Source organism: Schistocerca nitens, chromosome 4 (assembly GCF_023898315.1).
Source record: "Schistocerca nitens isolate TAMUIC-IGC-003100 chromosome 4, iqSchNite1.1, whole genome shotgun sequence".
Classification (NCBI taxonomy): Eukaryota; Metazoa; Arthropoda; class Insecta; order Orthoptera; family Acrididae; genus Schistocerca; species Schistocerca nitens.
The window spans coordinates 814,463,391-814,487,873 of NC_064617.1; the positions used below are offsets into that span (position 1 = coordinate 814,463,391).

At 42.5% G+C, this 24,483-nt stretch overlaps 1 protein-coding gene across 1 annotated transcript in view; it reads left to right on the forward strand.

Annotated features, from left to right (window-relative positions):
- The window catches only part of LOC126253232 (rac GTPase-activating protein 1-like), a 163,668-nt gene that overhangs the window by 112,884 nt on the left and 26,301 nt on the right, over positions 1-24,483 (forward strand). The window lies entirely within an intron of this gene.

A 24,483-nucleotide genomic window follows, 5' to 3' on the forward strand; every position in this document is an offset into this window, starting at 1 on the left:
AGTGCTGATTGGTCCCTCTGTCCGTTTGTCGGGAGGTGTGACCAATCACCTAAGGCGGGAGTGCCCTCAGAGAGGGCCCCCACAAGGGAGGAGCGCGCCATCGGAGACGCCGGTAATCCTGGGGGATTCTTCAGCTATGGTTTCCTCATCTTCACTATGTCTGCTCACAAGCGTAAGTTCACTGAGTCTCAGCCACAGACAGTTCTTCCATCGTTGCCACAGTTCCTTGTTGTTTCTCGGTCTGACAAAGGTCACGACTTCTCCACGGTCAACCCTTTCATTATTCAGAAAGGTGTCAACACAATTGCAGGTCCTGTAAAGTCTTGTTCCAGATTACGGAATGGCACCTTGTTGTTAGAAACAGTCAGTGCCCTCCAGGCACAAAAACTGCTGCGTACTTCACTGCTCCACACCTTCCCAGTCCGGGTTGAAGCGCACCGCACTTTAAATTCCTCAAGTGGAGTCGTTTATACACGCTCCCTCGACGGATTGTCTGACGAGGAAATTCAGCACTACCTTTCTGACCAGGGCGTAACGGCTGTTCATAGAGTTATGAAAAGGGTTGACACGAACATCATTCCACCCCGCACTGTCTTCTTGACATTTGACAAAGTTCAACTCCCATCGAAAATCAAAGCAGGCTATGAGATAATTTCCGTTCGCCTTTACATCCCAAACCCTATGCGTTGCTATCGGTGCCAGCGGTTCAATCACACCAGCCAGTCCTGTTCCAATCCGGCCAAATGTGTTACGTGTGGCAAGGATGCCCATGAGGGTGCTTGTCCACCTCCGTCCCCTCGTTGCATCAACTGTATGGGTGACCACGCTGCTTCCTCTCGAGATTGCCCCATTTTTAAAGACGAAAAGCTCATTTAGGAAATCAGAGTGAAGGAAAAGGTGTCAACCTTTGCTGCTCGAAAATTATTCGCCAGTCGACAGCCCACCGTGCCTCGGACAGGAAAATACAGCACTGTCCTTGCTTCTCCTCGGCCAACAAAGGAGGCGGCCACGCAGACTTACGATCTCACCTTTAGTGCCGCGGTCATCAGATCGGCCAGCGCAAAGATCGCCCATTCAACCTCACCCCTTTCGCCTGCCCACTCTATGGCTCACCCTTCATCGGGTTCTGCTAAATCTCGAGCCCAAAAGTCAGACACCAAGACTTCGAAAAAAGAGCATACTCGTGAAGATTTTTTACGTACCCCAACTTCACAACCATCGGTTCCTCCTTCATCTAAACATCATGTTTCCAAGAAGGCTAATAAGAAACCCAGTTAATCTCCTTCTCCGCCAAGGCGTGTCTCATCTACAGCACCACCTGGCGGAAATCGCCCTCGGCCATCTTCTGTGTCGCCGAGGCGCACTGCTGGCGGCCGATCGACCGGCCGATCGCTGGTGGCAGGAGCTGCTCCTCAACAACCTATGGATCAGGATCTTCTGCCTTCGGCTGAATGCCATTCCATGCTGTCGGTCGCAAGCTCTGCGCAGTCGTTGAGTTGACGGCATCCTTGGTCACATTCCTCCATTTTCTATTCACCCTATATCCATTATCCACTGGAATATCCGCGGCATTCGAGCCAATCGGGATGAATTGTCGATCCTCTTACGATCCTGCTCGCCGGTCATCTTCTGTCTTCAGGAAACAAACCTGCGTCCCCATGACCGCTTTGTTCTCCCCCATTTTCAGTCCGTCCGATTTGATCTCCCCTCTGTTGAAGGCACTCCAGCCCATGGAGGACTCATGATTCTTCTCCATGATACTCTCCATCATCACCCAATCCCCTTAAACACTTCCTTCCAAGCTGTCGCTGTCCGTCTTTCCCTTTCTGGATATACCTTTTCTCTTTGTACTGTATACATTCCATCGTCCACACCAATGGCACGAGCTGATCTCCTTCATCTTCTTCCACCCCCCTATTTGCTGGTTGGGGACTTCAATGCCCACCACCCGCTTTGAGGATCTCCACATCCTTGTCCATGTGGTTCACTATTGCTAGACGTCTTCCACCAAGCGGATCTTGTTTGCCTCAACATTGGGGTCCCTACATTTTTGTCTGCCTCCACGACAAATTTCTCTCATTTGAACCTTTCGGTCGGTACTGTTCCGCTAGCTCAGCGCTTCGAATGGTTCGCCCTTGATGATACACACTCGAGTGACCACTTTCCATGTGTCCTTAGACTGCAGCCTCAACTGCCATATATGCGCCCGCGACGCTGGAAGTTTGCCCAAGCCGATTGGACACTTTTTTCGTCTCTAGCGACATTCGATGACCGTCACTTTCCTAGCGTCGACGATGAGGTCACACATATTACAGACGTTATTCTTACAGCTGCGGAACGTTCAATACCATGCACCTCCGAATCGCCCCGGCGCCCCCCAGTTCCTTGGTGGAACGAGGCATGCCGTGACGCAATACGTGAGCGGCGACGTGCTCTTCGTGTTTTCCGCCACCATTCTACTTTGGCCAACTGTATCTGCTATAAGCAGTTCCGTGCGCGATGCCGTCACGTCATCCGCGATAGCAAGAAGGCAAGCTGGAAATTCTTTATTAGCTCATTTAACACCTTCACTCCCTCCTCGGAAGTTTGGAGTCTGATTCGACGGTTATCAGGCGCGCCCAGTTTCCCCCCAGTCTCTGTGCTCACTGTCACGCATGATACATTAGTGGACCCCGTCGCAATTTCTAACTCATTGGGTCAACACTTTGCTGGCATTTCGAGCTCTTCAAATTACCCGCCAGCGTTTCTCCCGAAGAAACGTGCAGCGGAAGTGCAACCTCTTGCTTTCTTCTCTCAAAATCGTGAAAGCTATAATACTGTTTTCTCCATGCAGGAACTCCAACATGCACTCTGTTCTTCTCGCTCCTCCGCCCCAGGACCGGATGGTATCCACGTCCAAATGTTACTGCATTTATCAACCCATAGTCTGCGTTACCTCCTTTGCCTTTATAATCGAATTTGGACCGACAGTACTTTTCCCAGACGATGGCGGGAAGCTATCGTCGTCCCTGTTCCGAAACCTGGAAAGGACAAACATCTCCCCTCTAGCTATTGCCCCATTTCTCTCACGAGTAGTGTATGTAAGGTTTTGGAGCGTATGGTGAATTGCCGTCTAGCTTGGTGGCTGGAGTCCCGCAGTCTTTTAACACCTGCCCAATGCAGATTCCGAAAGCATCGTTCTGCAGTTGACCATCTTGTTGCTCTCTCCACTTATATCATGAACAATTTTCTCCGGAAACGCCAAACAGTAGCAATATTTTTTGATCTGGAGAGAGCATACGATACCTGTTGGAGGACAGGCATCCTCCGCACACTGTTCTCTTGGGGCTTTCGAGGTCGGCTGCCCCTTTTTCTTCGCGAATTTATGGCAGAGCGCACATTTAGAGTGCGGGTGAACACTACTCTCTCCTGTACTTTCTCCCAAGAAAATGGGGTACCCCAGGGCTCCTTGCTGAGTGTTGTACTGTTTGCCATTGTCATAAATCCAATTATGGATTGTCTCCTTCCTGATGTCTCTGGCTCCCTCTTTGCGATCGCCTCCACTCTTGGAGCATCGAAACCGGCTTCCGTTTTTCTCCCAGTAAGACCGTTTGTGTTAATTTTTTGCGACGTAAGGAGTTTCTTCCACCCTCCTTACATCTAGGTCGTGTCAGCCTTCCGTTTTCGGAAGTCGCTAAATTCTTGGGTCTTATGTTTGACAGAAAACTGTACTGGTCCTCCCACGTTTCCTATCTTTCGGCTCGCTGTCTGCGATCCCTCAACACCCTCCGTGTCCTGAATGGTACCTCCTGGGGAGCGGACCGAGTGGTCCTTCTCCGCCTCTATCGCGCCTTAGTGCGCTCGAAATTGGACTATGGAAGCATAATTTACTCCTTTGCTCGGCCGTCTATTCTTCTTCGTCTCGACTCTATCCACCACCGTGGATTACGTTTAGTGTCTGGAGCTTTTTACACCAGCCCTGTGGACAGCCTTTATGCTGAGACTGCTGAACGCCCGCTGTCCAATCGGCGAGCAGCCCTTCTGAGTCGTTATGCTAGCCATCTGTCTTCCATGCCTGCTAATCCAGCCCATGACATTTTTTTCGACGCCTCCTTTGATGTAGGGTATGCAGGCCGCCCCTCCTCCCTACTACCACCAGGAGTCCGCTTCCGTCAACTGCTCCATTCTCTTTCCTTCTGCTTTCCTAAAACCTTCTTGACAACTTGGGGTACAGCACCGCCTTGGCTCCGTCCCCGGATCTGCCTGCTCCGTGACCTTTGTCAATTTCCCAAGGATGGTACCCCTTCACTTGTTTATCGTCGGGCATTTGCTGCTCTATGTGCACAAATGAAGGAAGCCACATTTATTTACACTGATGGCTCGAAAACATCGTTAGGTGTAGGGAGTGCCTATATTGTTGGTGACACCCCAAATCAATTTCAGCTTCCCGACCAGTGTTCAGTTTATACTGCGGAGCTTTACGCTGTTCTCCAGGCTGTCCACTACATCCGCCGCCATCAGCAGATACAGTATTTTATCTGTTCAGATTCTCTCAGCTCTCTCCTCAGTCCACAAGCTATTTACCCTGTCCACCCTCTGGTCCACCGGATTCAGGACTGCCTGCGCTTGCTCCACCTGGGGGGCGTCTCGGTGGCGTTCCTCTGGCTCCCGGGACACGTTGGTATCTGTGGAAATGAGGTGGCCGATATAGCGGCCAAGGCTGCAGTCTCTCTTCTTCGGACAGCTATTCAATAGATTCCCTTCGCCGATCTACGGAGCGTTTTATGTCTTCGTGTTGTTCTTTTAAGGCACGTACATTGGTGAACACTTCCCCATAATAAATTGCGGGACGTAAAAGCTCTTCCTTGTGCTTGGACCTCTTCCTCCCGAACGCGTCGTCGGGAGGAGGTAATTTTAACTAGACTCCGGATAGGGCACTGTCTTTTTAGCCATCGACATCTTTTAAGCGGCGATCCTCCCCCACTCTGTTCCCACTGCTCTCAGCTGTGGACGGTAAGACACATTTTAATTGAGTGCCCCTATTTTACTCCGTTACGCGCCCGTCTACAGCTGTCGCCTGATACATCGTCAATTGTAGCAGATGATATGCGCTCGGCCGATCGCGTTCTCGAGTTTATTAGTGCCAGTGAAATGACGTCAGTCATTTGTAGCTCTTTTTGGGGACAACCAACCCCTTTCTGTAGTGGATTTTTAATCCTTCCTTCTGCTTTTAGTTTCTCCAATTTTTTGAGTTTCGTTCCCATTGCTGCTGGTTTCCATTTTCGGTTTTTACTGTTTCCTAAGTCACGGACCGGGCGCTAATGACCATTGCAGTTTTGCGCCAAAAAAAAAAAAAAAAAAAAAAAAAAAATTGAGAGTAATTGACAAAATAATATCAGAGTTTTGCTTGTTGCTCCATAGTGTTAAAGAAGTAGAATTACATAGCTTGCATGGTGTAATGGATAGGATATTAGCTATACATGCAGGAGGCTGTGGGTTTGAATCTCATGAGATGCAGCAATTTTTAATCCTTATTGAAATGACTTTGATCTTCGTTTTATTCAGTTAATTGGTTTATATATATATATATATATATATATATATATATATATATATATATATATATATATATATATATATATATATATATATATATATACACACCAAAGATGATGTGACTTACCGAACGAAAGTGCTGGCAGGTCGATAGTCACACAAACGTACACACAAAATTCAAGCTTTCGCAACAAACGGTTGCCTCATCAGGAAAGAGTGAAGGAGAGGGAAAGACGAAAGGATGTGGGTTTTAAGGGAGAAGGTAAGGAGTCATTCCAATCCCGGGAGCGGAAAGACTTACCTTAGGGGGGGAAAAGGACAGGTATACACTCGCGCGCGCACACACACACACACACACACACACACACACATATCCATCTGCACATACACAGACACAAGCAGACATATTTAAAGGCAAAGAGTTTGGGCAGAGATGTCAGTCCAGGCGGAAGTAGAGGCAAAGATATTGTTGAAAGACAGGTGAGGTATGAGCAGCGGCAAATTGAAATTAGCGGAGATTGAGGCCTGGCGGATAAAGAGAAGAGAGGATATACTGAAGGGCAAGTTCCCATCTCCGGAGTTCTGACAGGTTGGTGTTAGTGGGAAGTATCCAGATAACCCGGACGGTGTAACACTGTGCCAAGATGTGCTGGCCGTGCACCAAGGCATGTTTAGCCACAGGGTGATCCTCATTACCAACAAACACTGTCTGCCTGTGTCCATTCATGCGAATGGACAGTTTGTTGCTGGTCATTCCCACATAGAAAGCTTCACAGTGTAGGCAGGTCAGTTGGTAAATCACGTGGGTGCTTTCACACGTGGCTCTGCCTTTGATCGTGTACACCCTCCGGGTTAACAGGACTGGAGTAGGTGGTGGTGGGAGGGTGCATGGGACAGGTTTTACACGGGGGGCGGTTACAAGAGTAGGAGCCAGAGGGTAGGGAAGGTGGTTTGGGGATTTCATAGGGATGAACTAAGAGGTTACGAAGGTTAGGTGGACGGCGGAAAGACACTCTTGGTGGAGTGGGGAGGATTTCATGAAGGATGGATCTCATTTCAGGGCAGGATATCAGGAAGTTGTATCCCTGCTGGAGAGCCACATTCAGAGTCTGATCCAGTCCCGGAATGTATCCTGTCACAAGTGGGGCACTTTTGGGGTTCTTCTGTGGGAGGTTCTGGGTTTGAAGAGATGAGGAAATGGCTCTGGTTATTTGCTTCTGTACCAGGTCGGGAGGGTAGTTGCGGGATGCGAAAGCTGTTTTCAGGTTGTTGGTGTAATGGTTCAGGGATTCCTGACTGGAGCAGATTCGTTTGCCATGAATGTATATTTTTATTTATGTTCCTTTGTCACATCGAACTGCCAGACAGAAACCAAAGCCCTTCTTTTGCTATGTTGGTGACACTTTCATCGTGTGGGGACGTGGCAAACAGGCACTAGATGAGTTTCTGGAGCACCTCAGCAGCATCCATCTGAATATCACATTTACGATGCAAATGGAGGAAAATGGATGCCTCCCCTTCCTGGACATACTAAGTAAGAGGAAGGCAGGTGGTTCACTAGGCCATGCAGTACATAGGAAGAGGAGACACACAGACCTTCATGCAAAAAAGCTGCCACCATCCAGCACAGAGACAAACAGGACTGATCACCCTGGAACTTAGGGCGCATGCCATTGCGACAAAGACAGCCTACCAACTGAGCTGCAACACCTGAGGGAAGTCTTCCACCAAAATGGTCACAGTGAAACGCAGATCAACAGGGTGCTTAAAAGGAAGAGGGAAGCAATGACAACTTCAGAAGAAGAAGACAAATGACGCGCATTCCATCCGTACGTGGATCCGCTCTCGGCCAAAATTGAGCGACTTTTGGGCGAAGACAATGTGAAAACCGTTCTCCGCCCACCACCGAAGACGAGGGAGCTCCCGGGTTCTGCCAAAGACCCGCTGAAGCTTGACACACCAGGAATATACAGCATCCCATGCAAATGTGGTAAACAATACATTGGACAAACGCAGCGCTGTATATCTGAATGCTGTGAAGAACATACCAGATGTGTGTGACTAGGTCACACAGAAAAATCAGCCATAGCAGAACACAGGAAAAACGAAGAACACCTTCAACTTCGAAAACACGAAGTTGCTGTGTGGAGCATCTGGATTCTGGGGAAGTATTATCAAAGCATCCCTAGAAAGGAGGATTCACGACAACCTGGTCAACAGGCATGAGGGATACGAACTCAGCATAGCATGGAACCCTACAATAGCGGCAATCTGTTGGGAGCGCACCCGTCAACGTCCTCCGCCGCAGATGCAGACGGAATGCTTACACTGAGAACCAAACGCTACCCCCGCCACTGCGCGCTCGCTGCTGCCCACCGCAGCCTCCCAAGGTCTAGTGGAGGGGGGTGACCGCACGTATAAATACCCCCTCCCCATGAATCTTGACACTTCATCAGAAGATGGGTAGTATGACACTTCCCGAAACGTCACGATATATCAACGCTACCACCTGGCTGGAGACCTGAGAAACCTTCAACAACAGTTTATGCCAGGAAAGCCTACAGTCTCATATATAGCCATGTAATTTAACTTCAGTATTATTGTTAGTGGTTGAGAGGCTGTGTTGAACATTAATTCTGATGAATACTTAAGAGGGTGGTTTGATAAGTCTGGTATAAAAGCAAGAAAAATGTTTCTTTTGCATACAACTCGCCTTACTTTTTGACAGTCTCCTTTGAGGCATGTACACTTGATCCAGTGAACCTACAGCTTTCTCCTCTCATTGGGAAAGTAAGTTCTGTCAAATTCTGTGAAATACTCTTTGACTCCAACTATCACTTGCTCATTTACTGAAAATTTCTTCCCAGCAAGCCAAAGTTTCAAGTTAGAGAACAGGAAGACGGGCTAAGTCTGGTGAATAGAGTGGACAAGCAACCAATTTAAAGACCAGTTCACACACTTTTTATGATTGTTATTGCTGAAGTTTGGGACTGTGCATTGTTCTGGCCAAAAGAGAACTTTTTCGTGTGTCAACCTTGGTCTTTCTTCAGCCAGTGCAAGTTTCAAGTGTTCAAACAGGGAAGCATAATAGGGTTCTTATGGTTCTGTATTTTTCCAAGTGATCATGAGGATTATTCCTTGGGAACCCCAAAAAACCGTGGCCGTCACCTGCCACCTGACAAAATGGTCTTTGCCTCCTTTGGTGTGTTTTCACCAACCTTTGTCCATCATTTTCAATGCAGTTTTGTCTCTGGCACTTAATGATACTCTAGGTTTCAACTGTCACAAATCAGTCTAAAAGTCTTGTACATTGCAATTAAACGTCACCAGACATTGTGTTGAAATGTTGTGCCATATGGGCTTTTGGTTGACTGTGAGCAATTGTGGCGGCTCCTTGCTCAGAACTTTTCATAGCTAAGTCTCCATGCAGGTTTTATGCATAGCTCAGTTGAGATGCATACAGTCTCGGTAATCTCCCAAATTTTTATTTGGTGGTCTTGCATTACCATATCAGCGGTTTCCCTTGTTGTGACCTCACGCTTCATCATCGCTGCTTGTCCAACAAAGTTTAAATTCATTAATGCTAAAGTAAATGGACTTCAGTAATGGCACAGAGTCTGTGCTAACTTCATCTGGTTCTGTTTTGATTTGTGTTGCGCTGTTTGTTGGTGACTTTTCCAAGTGGTATAGTTACCAGTCTTTGGTCTTGATTCAGTGGCAGATGTTAAGCTGTAGGCTCCATTCGAAGGGCCTCAATTTGGACCCTTTGCTGTGGATTCCAATTCTCATCTGCAAAAATATGAGTCGTGCATATATCTCATACCACAATCCATCCTGACCGAGATGCTTGGACCTTGCACAGTCCCTATTTTTGGAACTTCTGTTTGGTAAATATCTGATACGACTGCTCCGTATTTGCCAACTAGACGAGCTGCACGAGAAAGTTTAAAGATTTGTGTTTCATTGCCCACTCTTCTTACAATGCAGAACCTACTACCCTTCTCCAAATTTACTGGGTCCTTGTCTCGTCTCAGTTGGCTTGTGGTTGACAGTTTTATGGCTCAGTGGCACCTTTAGCTTTGAAACTGTTGGACCTGGGTCCATTCTTGTGCTAAAAGATTGGACACTGGTGCCTTCCAGGCTATTCCCAAAGGTAGTCTTCTTGCTGAATTGGGGATTTTCCCTCTTCAATTCAGATGTTACCTACTCTAGCTCACTTCTACAATAAAATTTCCTTTTGCATACAAGGGGCCACTGGATACCTACCCTCTAGTGGATTACCAGTTCGTGTGTGCCTTGAGACCCTCTGCCAGAACCTCTACCCGAACTCTTAGAACATACTCTGTTTCACCACACCAACCCATGGCCTCCACCCTACCCTTTCCTGGTTAGTGCCCATACTGTGGATTACACCAGATGTGTTTCAAGGACCTTAAAGATTGTCACCTCCATGACCTATCATTGTCTGTTCCTCTCAGTTCTTCAGTAGTATCATAGTGCTACCATCCACAAGACATATGGCTGTAATTGAAAAAGTGCTATGATAATTTCTCCAGTGGCAAAAGCCTGTGGCTTAGACCCCATTCGGATCACTGGGAAGGAATAGCAGAAGGGAAGGCAACCAAGAGAAAAGATGGAATAAACAATGAGAAGGTAAAGTACGAGGAATTAGGGTATGGAATGTGAGAAGTTCAAATACAGTAGGGGCCCCTAAATATCTGGCAAGGGGTGTGAACAGGCTTAGTCTCGACATTGTGGCAGTCACTGACGCGAAATGGTAAGTAGAAAAACACACACACACACACACACACACACAGAGATATATATATATATATATATATATATATATATATATATATATATATATATATAAACAGAGGGAAACATTCCACGTGGAAAAAATATATCTAAAAAGAAAGATGATGAGACTTACCAAACAAAAGCGCTGGCAGGTCGATAGACACACAAACAAACACAAATATACACACAAAATTCAAGCTTTCGCAACAAACTGTTGCCTCATCAGGAAAGAGGGAAGGAGAGGGAAAGACGAAAGGATTTGGGTTTTAAGGGAGAGGGTAAGGAGTCATCCCAATCCCGGGAGCGGAAAGACTTACCTTAGGGGGAAAAAAGGACATTTTCAATGAAATATGTCTGCTTGTGTCTGTATGTGTGGATGGATATGTGTGTGTGTGCGCGAGTGTATACCTGTCCTTTTTTCCCCCTAAGGTAAGTCTTTCCGCTCCCGGGATTGGGATGACTCCTTACCCTCTCCCTTAAAACCCACATTCTTTCGTCTTTCCCTCTCCTTCCCTCTTTCCTGATGAGGCAACAGTTTGTTGCGAAAGCTTGAATTTTGTGTGTATATTTGTGTTTGTTTGTGTGTCTATTGACCTGCCAGCGCTTTTGTTTGGTAAGTCTCATCATCTTTCTTTATATATATATATATATATATATATATATATATATATATATATATATATATATATATATATATATATATATATAATGGCGTAATTGGAGGAGGATTAATTATGAATAGGAAAGTAGGGCAGAGAGTGAATTACTGCAATAGTCAGTGATAGGATTATTCTCGTCAGAATGGACAGTGAACAAACAGCACAACAATAGTTAAAGTATACATGCCAACATTACAAATAGATAATATGGAAAGGTATGAACACTAAGATAATAAACATACAATTCAGTGTATGAAAGAAAATGAAAATCTCATAATCGTGGGTGATGGGGAAGGTAATAGAAGACAGATTTGTGGGGGGAATATGGACTCGATAGTAGGAACTGGCCATCATCAGTTATTTTGCTCCTTGAATAGCAAAGCCCATATGCTACTTTACTTTTGTTGACATTCGTCTTGTAACTTTTTTCCATGACACTGTACAGCTATTTACTTGTCCTTTGCTTGTCTGACAGAATTACAATGTAGTCAGTGAAACTCCAGTTACTGTCCTTTTCCCTGAACTTTAATGCCATTCCAAGTTTCTTGTTCTTTTCGTATACTGCTTGCTCAATTTACAGGCTGAATAACATAAAGTGCAGTCTACAACTCTGTTTCGCTCTCTTCTAAAAGCAGCTTGGTTTGTGTTTTAGTTGTAACCAACCTCTTGGTTCTTAAGTTTTTTTCCCTGCTTCTTCTAGAATTCCATTCCATTCAAAAACACTCTCTAAATCTACTAATGCTTTAATAAATATGGATTTGCCTTTTCTTAACTCATCTTGTAAGATGAGTCTGAAAGTTAGTAAGACTTCACGTATTCCCGCATTTCTCTGGAAGACAGACTGATCTTCCCTGAGGTTGGCTTTTATGAGTTTCTCCATTTTTGCGTAACTACTTTAAGCCATTATTTTGCAGCTGTGGATTCTTAAACTGATGGTTCAGTAATATCCACACCTGTCGTCACCTGCCTTCTTTGGAACTGGAATTGTTACATACTAAGTAAAGTCTAAGGATCCACAGTTTTAATCTGCCAGGAAGTTTCATATCAGCGCACACTCCGCTGCAGAGTGAAAATCTCATTCTGGAAACATCCCCCAGGCTGTGGCTAAGCCATGTCTCTGCAATATCCTTTCTATCAGGAGTGCTAGTTCTGCAAGTTTCGCAGGAGAGCTTCTGTAAAGTTTGGAAGGTAGGAGACGAGATACTGGCAGAAGTAAAGCTGTGAGACCGGGCGTGAGTCGTGCTTCGGTAGCTCAGTTGGTAGAGCACTTGCCCGCGAAAGGCAAAGGTCCCGAGTTCGAGTCTCGGTCGGGCACACAGTTTTAATCTGCCAGGAAGTTTCAAAGTCTAAGGATATTTCTCCTTTTTCGTGTTTCTTGCATACCAGGTGGATCAGTTTTGTCATGGCTGACTGTCCAAAGGGTATCAAAAATTCTGAGGGAATGTTAGCTAATTTTTCTCAGTGCACTTCTCTTCTCCAAAGATCTCTTCAATTTTCCCACATGTGGTATCTGTTTTTCTTAACTTGTACATGCTTCCACAGCATTCCATCTCTCATCAAACTGTTCCTGCTTTGTCGTTCTGCACTTGCTGTCAGTCTGATTTTTTAGATGCCTATATTCCATTTTGCCTGCTTAATTTGCTGTATTTGTATAATTCCCTTTTCGTTAATTAGATTCAATGTATCCTGCATTATCCAAAGAATTCTACTGGACTTAACTTTTTGTCTCTCTGATCCTCTGCTGCATTCACTATTTTTCTCTCAAAGCAACGAATAAATTATGTTTGTGTAATTCCACATGACAGTAACAATTGAATTTATAAATTATAATGAGCCAGAGTACTTGAACAGCATAAAAATAAAAAAAATTAAAGAAAGAGGCTAGCAAGAACAGTAAAAAATTGTTTGAAACTTTGATAATTAATCTGTGTAAAGTTATTAAATTTTAGCAGTTAAGAAATTTGTGTGGTGAAATGAAAATCTTCCAGTGAACATGTCAGATACAAATAGGCAGGAGAGAAAGTGCTGCATACACCTTGTCATGGTTTTGACACATTAATTGGTCCACTAAATTTTGGTAGCGCAGCCTTATAAATTTCCTTTCTATAAGAGGCAATCAAAAAATTTCTTTTAGGGAATTGCTGCTTATGTGCAACATAGTGCGACTCCGATGCAGGTTTATGCCCACCAGCATGTAGAAGAGGGATTAGTGTCACATTCGCGTCTTTCCAGTGTGCGTATGGTTAATGTGGAAACCAGAACTACGGCATCATTATACAAAATGCATTCATACAGGACCAACATGCTGTCATTTTTTTCTTGACATGTGCAACAGAGAAAGAATTTCATAATAGATCCTTTATAATAGTAGCCATATACAGGGCACCTTTAGGAAATTTCAACCTGTTTATAAATTGTGTGGAAGATTTATTATCTCACCTAAAATTTAAAAAACGAAGAACTAGTAATTGCTGGTGATTTTAATACAGATGTCCTGAAAAACACGGTCAGTGAACAGCTACTGAAATCAGTTTCATTGTCATTCAATTTAATTTCTACTGTAAATTTCCCAACTAGAGTATACAAATGTTCTAAGACTGCCATTGATAATATCTTTATAGACTATTCTAGGCGACTAAGCCACATTACAAAACCAGTAGTAAATGGGCTATCTGACAATGACATGAAACACCTAGCATCAAATTTTGAGAATTGTCAGGGTAAAAAATCTATCAGAACTGAGTACAGAAGGCCAATAAAACAGTCAAACACTGAGAAATTTAGGAGATTGCTCAAAGAAATTAATTGGATGGATGTTTACAGCACCCAAAACACAAATGGAAAACCTTCATTAATAAAGTTAGCACCTTATTTGAAAATTGTTTTCCACTGAAGGTAACTCAAATTAAGTAGAAGTCGAATTAGAAACCATGGGTCAAACTAGGGATAAAGATACCATGTGAGACAAAAAGGAAACACTATCGGATATGTAGGGACACCTTTGATACTAGCGTTATAGCTCATTACAAAAAGTACTGCAAAATAATAGAAGAAGGTTGTCCAGAAATCTAAACACCTGCATTATGAGAAGAATATAAATACATCCAGCAATAAAATAAAAAGAATATGGGATATAGTTAGAGACGGGTAGGACCAGAAAGGAGGAGGAACAAATAGCTCTAAAAGTAAATGAAACCCTGGTAACAAATGCATGTTGTGTTGCAAACCATTTAAACAAGTATTTTGTCTATGTTAGTGATAGCATGGGGTTGTCAGGTTCAGTAAATAATGCAATGGAATATCTGAGACCAGTGCACACAAGCAATCTCAGTAAAATGGAATTGACACTTACTTCACCCAAAGAAATAGAATCCATCATAAAGTCCTTGACATTAAAGCATTCTAGTGGTTATAACAACATATCAACAAAGTTAATAAGAGTGTTCATGTGAGCTTAGTCATATGTTGTTTGTGTAATCACTCACTCATCACAGGAACATTCCTGGACTGGCATACATATGCTGAAGTTATACACCTCCACAAGAAAGGGGACAAAAAAATGCTGTCAAATTACTGACCGATCTCACTTTTGCCAGCTTTTCAAAAATCTTTAAAAAGGTTGTGTTCAAGTGTCTACTTAAGCACCTTAGTGAAAATAATGTACTGTCAAAGTCACAGTTTGGGTTTCTCAAGGGTTCTGATATTGAGAAGGCTATTTACACTTACAGCGAAAATGTCCTTAATTCATTAGACAACAAATTAGAGGCAACTCGCATGAGTGACCTGTCAAAGGTTTTTGACTGTGTGAATCACAGCATTCTTGTAAGTAAATCAAAATATTATGGCTTCACTGGTAGTACTGCAAAGTGGTTTCAGTCATATCTTACTAATAGAAAACATTTGTCATTAGGTAACACTTCAGCAGTAGGCACTCAGACATCGTCTGACGGAGAAGAAATTACATCTGGTGTTTCCCAAGGTTCCATTACTAGGTCCACTACTTTTTCTTGTGTATATTAATGACCTGTCACCTGTTGCATTACCAGATGCTAAGTTTGTCTTATTTGCAGATGATACAAACATTACAATAAATAGTAAATCGATATAAATTTGGACAGTGGAGCTAATCAAACTTTTACTGACATTAATAAGTGGTTCATAGCCAATTCACTGTCGTTACACTTTGAAAAGACCCACTCTATGCAGTTCAGAACTTCCAAGTGATTTCCTTCTAGTGTGTGTATAAAATATGATGACATGGAAATAAGAGAAGTTGAGAGTGTAAAATTCTTGGGATTACAACTTGATAATAAATTCTGTTGGGAGCGACATACTAACGAACTGCAAAAGCGCCTAAACAAGTCTGTGTTTGCAATGCGAATGATGTCGGACATAGGAGATATAAATATAAAAAAACTGACATGTTTTGCTTATTTTCACTCCATTATGGCATATGGTATCATATTTTGGGGTAACTCCACAAACCGAGAAAAAAATTTTAGGATACAGAAGCGTATAATAAGAGTAATGTGTAGTGTAAATCCAAGAACATCATGTTGAAACCTATTCAAAGAATTGGGCATACTAACCACAGCTTCACAATATATTTATTCCTTTATGAAGTTTTTTGTAAATAATACATCTCTTTCTCCAACTAACTGCTTAGTACACAGTATCAATACTAGGAATAAGGACAATATACATAAAGATTTAAAATCACTTCTCTCCCAGAAAGGAGTCCAGTATTCAGCAACACATATTTTCAATAAGTTACCAGCAACCATTAAGAGTTCAGTTTCAGACAAGGCACAATTTAAACATAATTTAAAAGAATTTTTGGTGTCCAACTCTTCCTACTCCATCCATGAATTTCTCAACAAGTGCAGTAGACCATTTTAATGGAAGTTTATTATACTTTAAATTTTGACAAACTTGGTTGTAATAGCCAAGTAACTAGTTACTGTGTGAATGACGGATTTAATTAAAGCAGATGTAAGTATTAAACCTGTAAATATTAGAAGTTTAATTTTAATTCATATACATAATTTTACTGTTTATTGACTGAGGATTGGAAGGGGTTGGTGAGAGATGATGTCTGCTGAAGGTTGTAAGAGAAAGGAAAAAGAACTGGTTGGGACATTCATTAAGAAGGGAGTGCTTGCTAGTAGATGCTTTGGAAGGATTGGTTTGTGGCAGAAGACTGAGAGGAAGAAGGAGATACAAGATGATAGACGACATAAAGGGAAGAGGAAATTATGCAGACCTGAAGAGGATGGCAGAAGCCCGGACAGCCTGGAGAACTACCATGTGAAAACCTGCCTTTAGGCAGAACACTGATGATGACGACGACGACTGAGGATCATTAAAATTAATGAAACTTGAGTTTTTCTAATTACATTTTTGTAATCTAATCTAATGTAATCTAATCTTGGCTGCCGACCAGTAGACATCCATCGGAGAAAAACTGTGTATAAGGGTAAATGTCTGTAGAAACCCACCATTGCAGAATGGTGCTGCTGCTTCATATTACACGTCATAGGTCTTGTAACACGGAAGTTACACCAAGTTTAAATGGGAGCCACTTCAGAATTCACCCTATAGTCCTGATCTCTCCCCATACGATTATCACACCTTTGGTCACTTAGGAGTCAACTATTCCTGTCAGATGAGGGTATGCAGCAGGCAGTTACAGACTTCTTCGTGCAGCAGGACACAATGTTTTACCAAATGGGTATCTTAAAACCTACCATAGCGTTGGATTGATTGCTTCAGTGCTCAAGGTGATTTTGCCTGATTGGCATACTGATTCTGGACAGAACGGTCTTTGAATGGAAACTTTTTAATTGCATCTTACAATATTTTGGCCATCTTTGGAGTAGGCCAACAGTCTGAAGCTGCAACATACTCTTCATCCTTTTAAACATATGCATGAACTGTGCTGTATATATACAGCCACAGATAAGCAAGCACCAGAGACACTGATTGACGGCAATAAGTTTCCACGGCTGACATACTGGGCCGTAGGAGCTGGGTGTACCTACAGTGTTCCGTGCATCGTTTGTAGGCTGTACATTAATTCTAGCAATGGCTTCACCTAGTTCGGACTCGATTGTGAAAGAAGCAATTGTAATGTAGTGTTCTGGCACCAGCTCACCTGGAAAATAACAGGAAAGTGTATAGCCAAAATATTAGAAGAAATAGTTTATGCAACTACCCTCTTGGAATTTAATGTATAAGTGCTGGATAGTTTGTGGTTCTCTGCAGGCACACAGATTGATTTGGTCCCCCTAAAGATAGTCCATTGTGCCATAGATACTTTCATCCTTTTTACCGTGCTCCTTAATCTAAGAGTTTTCCCAGTCCAGATTTCTGCCAGATGCCTCAGGCTCCTTTAGGACAGTGTGTGTTCTGGAGCTGAGTCTAGATTGCCATAGATGGAGTCTAAATGCACCACTCATAATATCGAAATGATTTGTACTGCTTGGGAAGTTTCGTCTGATCATAAATTTCTCTATGGGTGTTTGATGTCTGTCCAGTGGTGGTCCTTGTTACATTCCATCTTACACCTTTCTGCATTAATGGCTATTTAATATTGCACTATGTGGTGCAATTTAAGGTAGACTATGAAATTCGTCAACAGCTGACCACTTGAGACAATTCATCTTCTCTTATTTTGTTAGCAGAAATAGTACATCAAGAAGTCAATGAAAATGTCCATTTCATACTGATTAACTGTGAAATTACATATTGTCCCAATAGCCACATTATTGAACTTGTGTTCTTCAGGTGGAAATTTCTTGAGGTCAAAGTATTTTGGATAGTTATTTCTGAGCCAGGTATGTACATCTGCTGAGTGCTGTATTTCTCCTCATTCATTTCCAATTTTCCACTCCTCCATACGACATAAAAGCAGATTCAAAGAACAACTGCAACTGAGAATTGTATTGATTAGATTGAAAGTACGCTTCAGTTGTGAATGATACATCATTTATTGCATGACTAGTTTCTAAGACACCTGTAGCTCCACCAGCAGACTACACAACAGTTAAAGTTGTGGTTGTGGACCAGGGAGGTCAGTCAGTCAAAAAAAGATATAACATGGGGCTATGCACCATTCAAAAGCGCCATAGTAATGAGAGAATTACCGGCCTGACCAGTACACAAAGGACTTGCATGTGGATGGGTGAAATGTAATATAATTTAAGGAGTATTTGTGACATTTGTCTGTTTCACTAAGAAGTCCAGTCCAGTAAAGCTTTTCATTTGTAGAACAAAGTTTTAACTCTGTAGCGAGGTACGCACTGAAATGAAACTTTCTGGCGGATGAAAACTGTGTGCTGGACCAATTTGTTTCATTTGTGTTTATTATGTTATTTATAGCCTTACATCAAGCAGATTTTGCATATAGCTGGGTATTTAAATTTTCTCAGACCATTTTCCATATTATGTTTGCAAACTTGTTTTCAATGTCCTTCTTCAGTCCTGCAAATCCTTATTGATGTCTTTTGTAGTACTGTTCAGTTTTCCTATCTTACAGCATTTTAAATAACTTAGCCCTCTATAGTAAGTCCCTTTGGGTCTTTGTAATAGTTCTTTTCTGTATCTGTTAGATCTAGCAAACTTTTCGGAGCTGATGCTTAGGCTGTTCGTTCATCATGGATACTGAGCTCAAGCCCTTCTCTGTCTGCATGGAGTGTGCATGTTGTTGTTAAACAGTTCCTTCCTTCTTCCTCAAGAAGATCCATGCCATCAGTATTTTTATTGACACTGTAACATCAGTTGCATAAGCTCTCATTTTAAAATTTTGTTCAAGAATTGTTATTTGTGACAATTTTTTGTTATGATCATAAGAAGTGGTAAGGTAACAAAAATTGGTATCGATAGAAGACTTCCTTTGGGGTCTCGACATTTTATTCTTATTTCTTTAGACGATCATCCATTTACATAAATTTTCATGTAGTTCCAGTTATCATATTTGTCAACACTTCCATGTTGTTGTCAATGAGATCCATGTTCTTCATTGTTTTTGTCAGGTGATTGTGATTGACTCTGTGGAATGTTAAGAAAATTGTCTGTTGGAGCTTGACAGACTGTTCTATGAAAGTCTGGGAAAATGGGGGAGGGGAGAAGCTTCTTCTCATTATAGTTGTGGAAGTTACTGCTATTATGTCTCTGTATTCAATTAGTCTGTAGGATACTTGCTCCAGGACTGTGTGACTGACCTTCATCAATAAATTAAGGAATGACTGTTGACAGTCTCTGCATAACAGTTTTGGCTACTATTTTGTAAACTCTTGTTCAGGTGCTGCGAGTTTTGCTGCTGTGTGTACTCAATGCCTGGGCTCAACCAGGCTGTGAGCTGTTGTTGGTCTCAAACTGCCGTTTATAGAAGAGTTAGATTCCTAATGTCTGCTGAGCCCTTTGATACTCTGTTTTTTACAGAGAAGACAATGATACACCATGAAACACGAATTCCCTCTGCGTTTTCAGACTCGTGTGTGGCAGTCGGCGAGATTTTAATAAATTGAGTCCCAGACCCCAAGTAATATTTAAATGAAACTTCCATTCCTGTTTATTAGGTTTTCTGATATTTCTATTTCGATAGACTCTCTAATTACGCTGTCCCAGAAACTTGGTGTTTACACCACAGTACTGGTCTCACCATATTTTGCGGATAGATCGTCTTTAATAGAACAAAGAATACTTTTTATCTTTGTTGAAGGGAAAAAATACATTGGATGCCATGTTTCCACAGTATTTTACCAATCTTCGCAGATATTGGGCCAGCACAAGGTAGATAAGTGATTTTTGGCTTCCATTCCTCAGTCTGTCTGAAACCTTTCCCCTCCCCCTCTCCCCCCACCCCCACCCCCCATTCATCATTTTGATTGTTAACCAATCAGTTTGGTGTTCTTGGTACCCATTCCTTTGGATCACCAGTTGTAGGTGTAATTTTTGTGTATATTCTGTCACCCAGGGATCCATCCGGTATTCTCTTAACTGACACATCGAGGAAAATTAATTAGCTCACTTTTCAAGCTCCATCATGAATTTTATATTACAGTGGATAATTTTATGTTACAGTGGATAGTGCTCAAATGCTCTAGGAAATCTTGAAGCTTTTACACTCCATGTAGCCACACCAATAGAAACACACAGGTTTGGCTCGAAACAGCATATCCACACACTCCGGGATGATGATGGCATTGAAACAGAGGATGACACGCGTAAAGCTGAAATACTAAACACCTTTTTCCAAAGCTGTTTCACAGAGGAAGACCGCACTGCAGTTCCTTCTCTAAATCCTCACACAAACGAAAAAATGGCTGACATCGAAATAAGTGTCCAAGGAATAGAAAAGCAACTGGAATCACTCAACAGAGGAAAGTCCACTGGACCTGACGGGATACCAATTCGATTCTACACAGAGTACGCGAAAGAACTTGCCCCCCTTCTAACAGCCGTGTACCGCAAGTCTCTAGAGGAACGGAGGGTTCCAAATGATTGGAAAAGAGCACAGGTAGTTCCAGTCTTCAAGAAGGGTCGTCGAGCAGATGCGCAAAACTATAGACCTATATCTCTGACGTCGATCTGTTGTAGAATTTTAGAACATGTTTTTTGCTCGAGTATCATGTCGTTTTTGGAAACCCAGAATCTGCTATGTAGGAATCAACATGGATTCCGGAAACAGCGATCTTGTGAGACCCAACTCGCGTTATTTGTTCATGAGACCCAGAAAATATTAGATACAGGCTCCCAGGTAGATGCTATTTTTCTTGACTTCCGGAAGGCGTTCGATACAGTTCCGCACTGTCGCCTGATAAACAGAGTAAGAGCCTACGGAATATCAGATCAGCTGTGTGGCTGGATTGAAGAGTTTTTAGCAAACAGAACACAGCATGTTGTTATCAATGGAGAGACGTCTATAGACGTTAAAGTAACCTCTGGCGTGCCACAGGGGAGTGTTATGGGACCATTGCTTTTCACAATATATATAAATGACCTAGTAGATAGTGTCGGAAGTTCCATGCGGCTTTTCGCGGATGATGCTGTAGTATACAGAGAAGTTGCAGCATTAGAAAATTGTAGCGAAATGCAGGAAGATCTGCAGCGGATAGGCACTTGGTGCAGGGAGTGGCAACTGTCCCTTAACATAGACAAATGTAATGTATTGCGAATACATAGAAAGAAGGATCCTTTATTGTATGATTATATGATAGCGGAACAAACACTGGTAGCAGTTACTTCTGTAAAATATCTGGGAGTATGCGTGCGGAACGATTTGAAGTGGAATGATCATATAAAATTAATTGTTGGTAAGGCGGGTACCAGGTTGAGATTCATTGGGAGAGTGCTTAGAAAATGTAGTCCAGCAACAAAGGAGGTGGCTTACAAAACACTCGTTCGACCTATACTTGAGTATTGCTCATCAGTGTGGGATCCGTACCAGATCGGGTTGACGGAGGAGATAGAGAAGATCCAAAGAAGAGCGGCGCGTTTCGTCACAGGGTTATTTGGTAACCGTGATAGCGTTACGGAGATGTTTAATAAACTCAAGTGGCAGACTCTGCAAGAGAGGCGCTCTGCATCGCGGTGTAGCTTGCTCGCCAGGTTTCGAGAGGGTGCGTTTCTGGATGAGGTATCGAATATATTGCTTCCCCCTACTTACACCTCCCGAGGAGATCACGAATGTAAAATTAGAGAGATTAGAGCGCGCACGGAGGCTTTCAGACAGTCGTTCTTCCCGCGAACCATACGCGACTGGAACAGGAAAGGGAGGTAATGACAGTGGCACGTAAAGTGCCCTCCGCCACACATCGTTGGGTGGCTTGCGGAGTATAAATGTAGATGTAGATGTAGATGTTTCAACGTGGCAGCTTCTAGTGCCCTTGCTTCAAAGTGTTCCATGTACAAGTTTGTCTTGACAGGTAATAAGAAACTACCTATTGTCATGCCATCAGTTTATTCACTATATTTTCAATTGAACAAGAAGTGGCTTGGTGATGGGTCGACTGTTACCTATTTTTTACTGGTACTCTCTCTGTAAGAATATGGTAAGTTTCTTTTCGGAAAACTTCTGTGAATCGTTATTGGTACAGGAAATAATTCCTGTCGTCTCATCCTCATAAAATGTTTTAAATACTAAGAGCCTAAAAATTTGAGTATTCTGTGCTTGAAAATTAATGCCTATTATCTCCAGTGGTTTTGCAATAGTGCACTGCTTATGATCCATCTTAAGAACCCCTCACTCTGCTAGAATGTTTAATCTGACTGAGATGAACCCTTATGAGCTTGCCCTTTCCCAGGTCCCTGACAAAAAGATTGACTGGGCTTAAAATTTTGACAATGGAATATGGACCTAGGAAATGCAGGGCAAGCTCCCCTAAGCATTTATCCTGAGAAGGCTGCCCAGTCTTCCCTTGAAAGGGAAGTTTCTATTACATAATCGAAGCTTTTAATCATAATTTTTTAAAACAAAATGAACAAATTTGCAAAATTCTTTTGACTTTAAACCTTAAGGTGAATAAGTTTTTAATCTCTGCAAAAGAAATCTGAAGTGCTGTATTCCAAAATGACAATGATTACAAGACGGCTGGACCTGGAGCCCGTGGTGTTTACTGCTGTGCTGGACACAGTCTGTCTTTTTAACTGCCCCTCTGCAACACATGAAATCTATATAAGCACCATTGATAACAAGAGTGATTTAATTACTCAAAACAAATGACTTCACTTTTAATTTGAAAGCTGTATGTCGAAAGGTTCGGGGCTAAGACGGACACCTGTGATTAAAGGTTAAACAGATTAGCAAACTATATGATAATGATAAGGCTTACTTCAAAGCAACCAACCTCTTAAATTCAGTCGGCAACCAAGGTGCGACTGGACCCCAACCTGTCCCTTCTGACAGTTGACTAAAGCCCTGGTGACAGTTGGTTGTTAATATTTTCAAGGTTAAACTGATTGTCAGTTATTAAGACTGCTCTGAAGAAACGTGTTCAAACATCACTTGTGGACACTTATTACAAGAGAACTCACTCGATGTAACCACAAGATCCAGCTAAAATACACCAATAATGACTCGTTCTTTCAAATACGGAAACGAATAGCTTAATACAACAGGTTGATCAGGTTATAAATAATGACTGATAAATGCAATTACAATCAAATAATTGAACTGGCTAACAGCTAAATCTAACCACAAGGTCCCTCTTTTAACAGCAACTTATGCTTAGTAAAATTGTGCTGGCTGTATCTACAAACAATTAGAACATTTTGGGTTGGGTATAAACCAGAAAATAATAAGGTGGGCAGATAGACAATGAAACAGATCACCAAGAGGATTACAGAATGTTACTCCCCTTTATCAGCAAGCAGGTCCGTGGGTCCAGAGTGCATCGGAGCCTTTACTGAGTGGTGCCGATGAAAGCCAGGTAGAAGAGAGCAGCGAGGCCATGGAGCGGTCGCCCAAAATGAATGTTGTGCCAACCAACCGACAGGGTGTTGGTCTGCTTGTAGATGCTGACTCCGGTGAAGTACTCTGGTATTTTAGCTCTGCACAGGCCCTCCTTGGGCAGCTTGAGGCTTCGGCCGCTCGGACCTTGTGACCACCTCTTGTCGCAACACTACCACCAATCACCTAACTTCATACCTGCCTCTGGGGCCCGCGAACCCCTTATATATAACAGCAAGCAAAGACCTTCTAAGGATACAACTCGCAGATACCAACTGGGGCCGCAAGAGGGATAGTCGATACTACACTTCAGCCAGTGGAGCCAGACAACAGTCCACTAACTCAGTGGTACCACGGCTCCACTGAGATAATTTTCTTCTGATCGTAGGAAAAAGAACACACCTTGTAAAGTAATGACAGTCTTGAAACAGTAGTGGACAGTGCACAAGGCATGAAAATAAAAATAAACATGTAATGAAAATGTTTTTATGAGGTTTTTTTCTGAAGCAGTACTTAATTTGAATACATGCCTTGATATTTGCATATAGAAACTAACACTCAAATCAATCCTAGGTCAACTAAGATAGAGCGTACCATTTTTGTACCTTCCCTGCTCAGTAACAAACAAAAATACTGGTGGGGGGGTGTAATATATTAAGATTGGCTTAACTCAAATTGACATTGGTGAATTTGGCCATGAGCTAATTCAAGTTGACCACTTCTTTCAGGGGCAGAGTGGTACATAGTGTGGCTACTGCAAGGTTAGAGGAAGTGAGAGGTATTTTGTTTTGTTGTTCATCTTTCAGTAATGATAACTCACAGGTGTGTGTGACTCATACTGATGAGGTGCTATGGTATAAATTTTGACATGTAAATAACATTGATTCTCTAAGGTGCGTTATAAAGAAAGTGATACATATTTGTAGCAAGGAATGTGAAACTGAATTATGGTTGTTGTAATAAAATGCAATGGGTAGAACAAAAATTACATTGAAAATGCTTAGTAAACATTTATGCTTGTTATATATGACTGAATGG